Here is an 8,031-nt window from a genome sequence, read left to right as displayed (position 1 = left end):
CGGCACATCATATGGCTCATTATGTGCCACACTACATGTCGTAACCAGCATGTGTCGCAGTGTATTTCTAGATTTTTTAGATTTATCAGACACAAGTCTAATATAGAGAAGGATGGAAAATAAGAGAGTTTGAGTGAGAAGAAGAAGAATAGAAAAAGGGCTATGTCAGGGCACAAATTGGGTCATCATTTGAGAATTATTTGAAGCCTTTAACCTTTACTAGTAAGTCTCCTAACCATTAATCATTCCTCCTCTTCCATTTTTCTTAAGTTTGGAAGTTAGAGTTTGCTAAAGAAGTTGATTTTGGACTTATAGGGCTATGAGTTTAAACTCATTGACTTAAATAGAGCTAATGAAAGTTGTTTAAGATATTTAAACTTTAGAAGGAGCAATAAATGTGTTTTTTATTGGTTGGAAATCATTAATGTCCAAAAATCCATAATACGTGTGGTGGATAAAGGTGTGATGGTATTAATGGTTGGTTGAGAGTTTAATGAAGCTAATGTAATCTAATGAGAGTTAATGAATCCAATGGGTATATTGAAAAGTAGAGCAGTTATAATTTTAAGAGTTGTAAAGCATTAAATTGAGGAGTAAGAATTATTGAAATCATAATATTGATGATTTTGGGTATGTTAATATGTAGATTAAATTTCATACTGGTACTATTCAAGCATTGTGAAGTTTTGAAAGTATATATTTGAGGGGCAAATATTTGACTTCTCAACGATTTGAGGTAACTAGAAGATATTTCTTGTACTTTTGTATGTTAATTAGCTATATTGTTCTATAAACTATTTTGAAATGTCTTGAAATCACTCAACACAACTATGACATGTGTTATAGGTAAATGATTGTGGTACAATGATTAATTTGTTGCAATGGTAAATTACAAATAGTGAAATTTGATATAATTTATATAAGTATGTGTTTTGAATAATAGGAGGAACATTTGATTGAGGAGTTCCACAATGATACGATAATGTGTGAGTGCATGACAATGTAAAGTTTAATGATAAATTATGATGTGAAATGTTATGAGTACAATGATGATAATAAGTATGCTCATATAATACATATTTATGCATGTTATGTGTGAAATGTGTGAAATCATTCAATACAAGTGTGATATGTATTATAGGTAAATGATCGTGGAACAATGATTAATTTGTTGCAATGGTAAATTACAAATAGTGAAATGTGATATAATTTATATGAGTATGTGTTTTGAATAATGGGAGGAACATTTGATTGAGGACTTCCATGATGATATGATAATGTGTGAGTATATGACAATATGAAATGATACATTATGATGTGAAATGTTATGAGTATAATGATGATGACAATTATGCTCATATAATACATACTTATACATGTTATGAAATGTTGCACTTGTACATTGCACGATCATGTGAGGTGGGAGTTCCCTTGGAAAGAGTAATGAATTGAAATCTATATGGTATGGCCATCATTTGGAGCTCTATGTCTTGCCTTAATATATGTATATAATATTTGAATAACTTGTTAGATGAGAGACTGTTCTATAGTTTATTAAAAGACTTGAACTTAATATAGTTTCCACTTTTTCAATGAAAAGGCTAGTTTAGGGAGAATGACAATGTGAGATTTAGGGAAAATTATGACCCACAAGTGAGTTAAGTAACCTTAGTCAGGTAGGTTCTCCCATATGAAAGGCTAGGATAGTCTTATCACATGGACTAGCCATTGTATAATAGTTCATGATTTTATATCAGAGATATAAGGAGGATATAAGGAAGGTAGTAATCAAGCATATTATTATTATTAAGGGCGTATAGTTGTTTGTATTATGACCTTTGTGATGAAATCATGTAATTATCTTGCAAAATATGAAAATAAGTTTTATGATTAATAAGTTGATATAAGTATGAAAATGTTGAGCCACTTGTATTTTGTAATTAATTGACATGCATTAATATAGGTTAAATATATTTTGGTTATTGAGTGATTATACTTATTCTCTCTCTCTCAATATTACAAGAGCTAGCTCATTAAGATAGGATCAAGGGAAACAACTTGAGGCTTGGGATATTCATCTTAAATTTGTTTGCCTCATTTGTTTTAAAAACTATATGTATAACTTATCATGATATTGCCAACTAGGAGATTTCATGTTTTACTCACTTGCATTGTATGATTGTTACACTAAGTTTTATATTTTAGACCCTAGGTTATATACATATTAAATTGTGAAATCTAGAAAGGGCTAAAATACTACTACAAATGAGAAGCAAGCAAGATATGTGATTGATGATGAATGATGAGATGATTTATGTAACCAAGGCTCCCCTTTTTTGTTTTGTTATTAAGGGGTCGAGCATTGAATGTGTATGTTGTGGTGTATTATACAAGTCTCATTAGGTCAAATGTGGTCTAAGGTTAAGTTTATGCTTATGGCACTTAGATTAAGTATTGGGTACTCAAATAATGTTTTTGTTGAAAAAGAAGTGAGTTTTAAAATGGGCAACTAACTTTTGATTAAGAAATAATTTGAACATAAAATTAATACCATTAGATAGTCCCTATTGCTATCAAGTGACAGTAACAAAAATTGTCATTTTGTACAATGTGTCATGGCATATGGCATAGAAAGGGATGTTCCACAGCACATTGGTCACATATTGATGCGCACTCTTGTTTTCTATATTGATAATGTTTTAACACCTTAAATGCAAATGTTTTGAATGTTTTTGGTATCTCTTTTTTTCATAATCATATTGTACTCTAATTTTATTTTATCAAATGATATTTAGGAGTTTTATAAGTTTGAAAACTTAGGATCTCATTGATGAAATTTTACAAACTTGATAAGCTAATTGGGTTAGCCCTATAATTACCTTGGTTTTAAAGTTAATTTTAGATTAGTGAGGGAGACCTTACACTGAATCCTAGTTTATTGTCACCGTTGCTCCTCTTTTTGATGTCACTACCCTTGTCGTCTTCATCCTCCACTTTTACTACTCCTCTTAGCATCACTTCACTTGATTACTACCATCCCTCTATTTTAACTACTATTATTTAGTAGTTGACTTCTTCCCTGCCCTTCTTTCCTATCTCATAAGCTCTTTGTATTAGCTTCAACATTCTAATGCTACTGTTTCCTCACTTGACATTGCCAATCATAATCACTATCCTTACTTATTTTGTAGCAGTTTCTCTCAAGATCACTGTATTTATTCACCGATCTTTATTTACTTCCTATTGTTTTAAATCTTTACCTAAGGGATTTAAACATCTTTATCAACAATCTCTTATTGCATGACCTCAGGATTGTGCCCGTTTCACTATGATACCTACAAAGATGCAAGTACTAAGGGCCTCCTTTATCATTGCCATCTCTCTTTGTGTATATCTTTTCCTCTTATGATTTTTGGTTTTCTAATTACTATGGCTAATTACACATCAATACCTTTTAGCTATGTTAGGATTAATTAGCATGTTTTCTTTAGTAAACATTTTGCCTTTACAAGAGTTATTAAGAATTATAGATTACATGCATCTAAGTTAAAACATTTAGCTCATTGTCATTGAAAGCTAAAGGGATAAATTTATGAAGTTCAACAGTCTAGAAATTACTTCCTCTTTAATTTCTAGTTAGAACAGGATTTGAGTTTTTTGATTTCTAACGGTCCCTGGATTTTACAAGGCTATTTGATCTCCTTTTTTCATTAGTTGCCTAGAAAGCCTCTTTCTTCCTTATGTTTTTTTTTCTTTCCAGTTTAGGTACAATTTTATGGTTTATCCTTAGATCATTACAATCTAAAACTGGCCTCATTCTAAACTAGACATTTAGGTCAATTCTTTCACTTTAATGAAAAAAGCATATTTAGAAATCACAATATGTGATTTCAAATCGTAATAACAGAGTTCAAGCTATGTGTGTTGGAGTTTTTTTTATGTTGAATTGCCCAATGGTGACGTGATTCAATTAGAACTTGTTTTAAAAAGGGTTGAAAGAATTTGTCATAATGGTATGGAAATTGGTCATGTTCATCAATCTTGCCAAAACTTAGGGATATGCTCTCATCCAATAAATATGTCAAGGCTTGGATTTCGATCGATTAATATTCATTTTAATATAAGCTATAACATCTCGAGTTTTAATTCCCTGATTAATTTAACCTAATTAGGGTAATTAAGTAAATCGAAATGATGTATGGCCAGAAAGGTCTAATAATCATGTTTGATGCTATTTTCAGCATTAGTTGTGGGTCTGGTATCGAGGTGGGCCACCCTGGGCATCGAAAGGAGAAGAAAAGGAAGAGTTGAAGTTGCTATGCCACACGCCGCGGTTTGTAGATCTTCCGTCGCGATGCACAGCCATTTCTGAGTGAGGGAGGACCTCTTTGTGCCATGCGTCGTGGCGTGTTGTGTGTCCACCACAGTGCATGGCCATTTTTTGCAGTTTATTAGACGCAAAATGAGACAGAAATAGACAGAAAAGGAAAGAAAGAAAGAAGGGACGTGCTAATGCTCTGCTAGTGTTTACTTAGGGATGACTTTGATAGTATTTTGAAGGCTACAAACACCCAAGGTAAGTATCATACTCATTAATCTCCCCATTTCTTCCATATTTATGAGTTTATGGTTAGGGTTTGATAGTAGAAGTGAGATTTCGGTTCATATAGGTTATGGGTTCAAATTTATTGACTCAAATAGAGTTAATGGGGATAGACTAGAGTATCTAAACCTAGGTATAATGAGTTTTAGTATCTTAAGTTGTTGGGTACCATTAGTGTCCAAAAATCCCATTTATTATAAGTGGTTGGAAGTTTGTGATGCCATTAATAGGATTTAATGGGTCATTAATGCTATTGGGGGCTAAAGGTAACTATTAAACCTAATAGTTAGGCTCCACCTCTTGTAAAGTGAAGGTTAGGCAATTTAGAAGTAGAGATTGAGAGTTCAAATGTTTGAGTTTGTTATGTTAATAGAATTTAACTTGGTTGATTGTAGTTTTGGCTCTTGGTCACCTATTAGAGTGGAAATTCAAACTTGGGAGCTAGTTGATTGAGGGGTAAACCTTTGACCTCTCAAAGGTTTAAGGTAGCCAGGGAAAAACCCTACTTTGGGTAGTTGTATGTTAATTGATTGTTAAATGCAACTTGTGAATATTACATGTAAGGAATTGATTGTTATAGTAAAAACTGCATATTAGTTTCATTGAGTACATGAAAAGGCTACTTTTGAATTGAAAATGCAAAATGCAAAGTCAAGAGGATTTTAATTATGAGCATGCTTTTGTTGTTAAAAAAATGAATGGGATGACATGTAGAGATAATTGTTTATCAATGAGAAATGAATTTTAAGAAATAATAGGAATTCACACTTGGGTAGCACAAGGTCATAAGCCCAACATTGTTGTTGTAAAGATGAGTATATGAAAGTAAAAAGTGAGAATAAGTGAGTATTATTTATGGCATGATCAGTAGCGGCAATTCGCCTAAGGATTTGGGAGTAGAGAAAAATTATATTGTACTTAGGCTGCCTTTAATGCATGGGGATATAGTCTTGTCTCACTGTTTTTCGAGGGATTATCCCATAGTTTGTCGAGGGAATATAACCTAACTATCTCCACCAGTTTAATGAGGAAAAATAGCCTAGGGTATGAGACACCTTAGGGATTCAAGAATGGGGGAAGCCGTGGTTTGAGAGTGAATCTTGTGATCTTTAACCGAGTTATACCTCCTGATTGGTGAGCTTGGGTAGTCCAGTCACACAGACGGAGCCCTAATCAGTGTTATAGCCCACGATTTTAGTTTGAGGAAATAAGGAGGATATAAGATTGGTTGATCATTACCTAAGTAAATATATGATGTGTCACACATGCTAAGTGGTGGCAGGTCGCAAGAGGATGGGTCATGTCACAAATCTGAGAATATAGTGCAATGCACCTAGTTATGTGAGTAAAGAAGTTATAGAGTGATAAATGATAAATTGTGATATATGTGGACTTGTTTTACATATTTAATCTCCTTGTGCATAAATTTGTTTTATAATTAATATATAACTGCATAGGGTAGGTTTAACCTTGGTTACTGAGTGACTAGACTCACCCCTCTTATTTAATACTTTTTAGGCTTTAACTCTAGTATTGAAAGGGAGAAGACTAAAGAGGCGGGGAATTAACATATTCCTACTATATGTCTCTAGTTTATATTTAATGATGTAATAGTATATGATTTGTCAATTCTAAGATGCATATCATCACACTTGCATTATTTTGGTTGTTGGAAATATTAGAATTGTATTTTGGACCCTTAGCCTTTGTGTGTGTGTGTGTGTGTGTGTGTGTGTGTGTTGATAAAGCCAAAATACTAGTGCAAGTATAGAAATGAAGATTTGAGTATGTTTTAAATGATTTGAGCGAAATGCAATGCTAATTTACCTCCCCCTTTGTTTTTAGTAAATTGGGGGTTAAGGAGTGAATTTTAGTTATAATAATATTTCAGTGCTTATAACGTGTTGTACTAATAGTCCTAGATTTATTGGACATAGTCCAGGTGTTAGGAAAAGCTTTTGGCACTTGCAGAGGGTTTTGGATACCCATTTTGTGTAAAGGTGTTGAAAAGTGGTTAAAATGTGTTTGGGTGTCCGACTTCCTAGTGTGACTTGTTTTGGAAGTGAATATGCCATTAGTTAGTTCATGTAAAGGGCTTTTCATAGATACCTAAATCACGTCATTCGGATGTTAGATGGAGAATCGGGTCAAGTCAGAAGTTTCCCTAATTCTGTTGTTAAATGACAACAGAACCAGTGAAAATTTTGTGCAACACGCCACGGCGCGTGGCATAGAGAGCAATATGCCGCGGCGCAGCATGCACGAGCCGTGGCGTATTACTCTGAATCACAACACATGTTTTGTTTTTCAACTGTTTTTGACTTCTTTCACTCCTCTGAGGTATCTCGTACTTTCAAAACTTATTTTTACTCTGATATAAAAGATTTTGATTGATTTTAACTCATTTCTATTCAAAAAACTTGAGATCCCTTACTTTTAGATTAAACTTTGGTAATCACTTTTTGAGCTAATCCTCTGATTACCATAAGTTTCATTTATTAATTGTGTTTAATGGAGTAAGAACATTTCATAAGCACTAGGGCATATTAATTGGCAAATAATGTAATTGGAATTCGACTTTGGCTAAAGAACATACAAGACCCTTTTCATATAATGGGTTTAAAACGAAAGGGGGATGACTTGAATAATTCTATTATCCCAATTCTTAAAAAGGTGAAAAAAAATTATCTATAATGATCCTTCTACTACTTACAAATCTCGAGATGTGCTAAAAACTCCTAATCCTAATTTTGTTTTGAGCCCTTGTTTGTGAGTACTTCTCTTCATGTCGATACCTCTCATTTTTGTAAATGAAAGCAAGATGAAATGCAAAGTTCAATCACTAAGACTTTCAATGTCTTTATCTCTACACTAGTTCATACTAGACGAGGTGTTAAAAGAGTACTAGTTGAGATTCATTTAAAGGCCTTTAAAGATTTGGGTTCTTGTGGAGCTTTAGCCAAAATGCTCCATAAGCTTTCATAATAGTTTTGAGGGTCTTTGAGTTACCTAGCAGTCACTTAGAAGTGCTAAATGTATACATGCTTTTATCAATTAATATGTTAAGTCTTGTGCTTTCTTCTTTAATAGTTTTGAGGTTCTCAACACCACAAGCTCCAATTTCAAGGTGTTAGGTTTCTTCTTTATGATGCTACACTACATTGTAAGGAGGAGTTCCTTAGTGTTGATTGCTTTTGTGTCTGTGATCTATTCTAATTTCTTGTGTTCTGGTTTCAATGCTTTTTCTATCTATTACCAATATACTTCAAAGTTTATTATCTCTATTCTACTACTAGCTTCTTGGTAGCATTGCAAACCTTATAAGGTATTTTAGGGTGCCTTTTCTTGCCTCGTATGTAGGAACGGGCAACAATACATTATTCTTTTCTACCTCATTCAACAATGGTTAATGTACTTAATGGAACAAA

This window comes from Prosopis cineraria, unplaced genomic scaffold, assembly GCF_029017545.1.
Source record: "Prosopis cineraria cultivar Desert tree isolate PC_DT_omini unplaced genomic scaffold, ASM2901754v1 PC3, whole genome shotgun sequence".
Lineage (NCBI taxonomy): Eukaryota > Viridiplantae > Streptophyta > Magnoliopsida > Fabales > Fabaceae > Prosopis > Prosopis cineraria.
The sequence above is the reverse complement of the archived record's forward strand: the minus strand, read 5'-3'. Positions refer to the sequence as shown.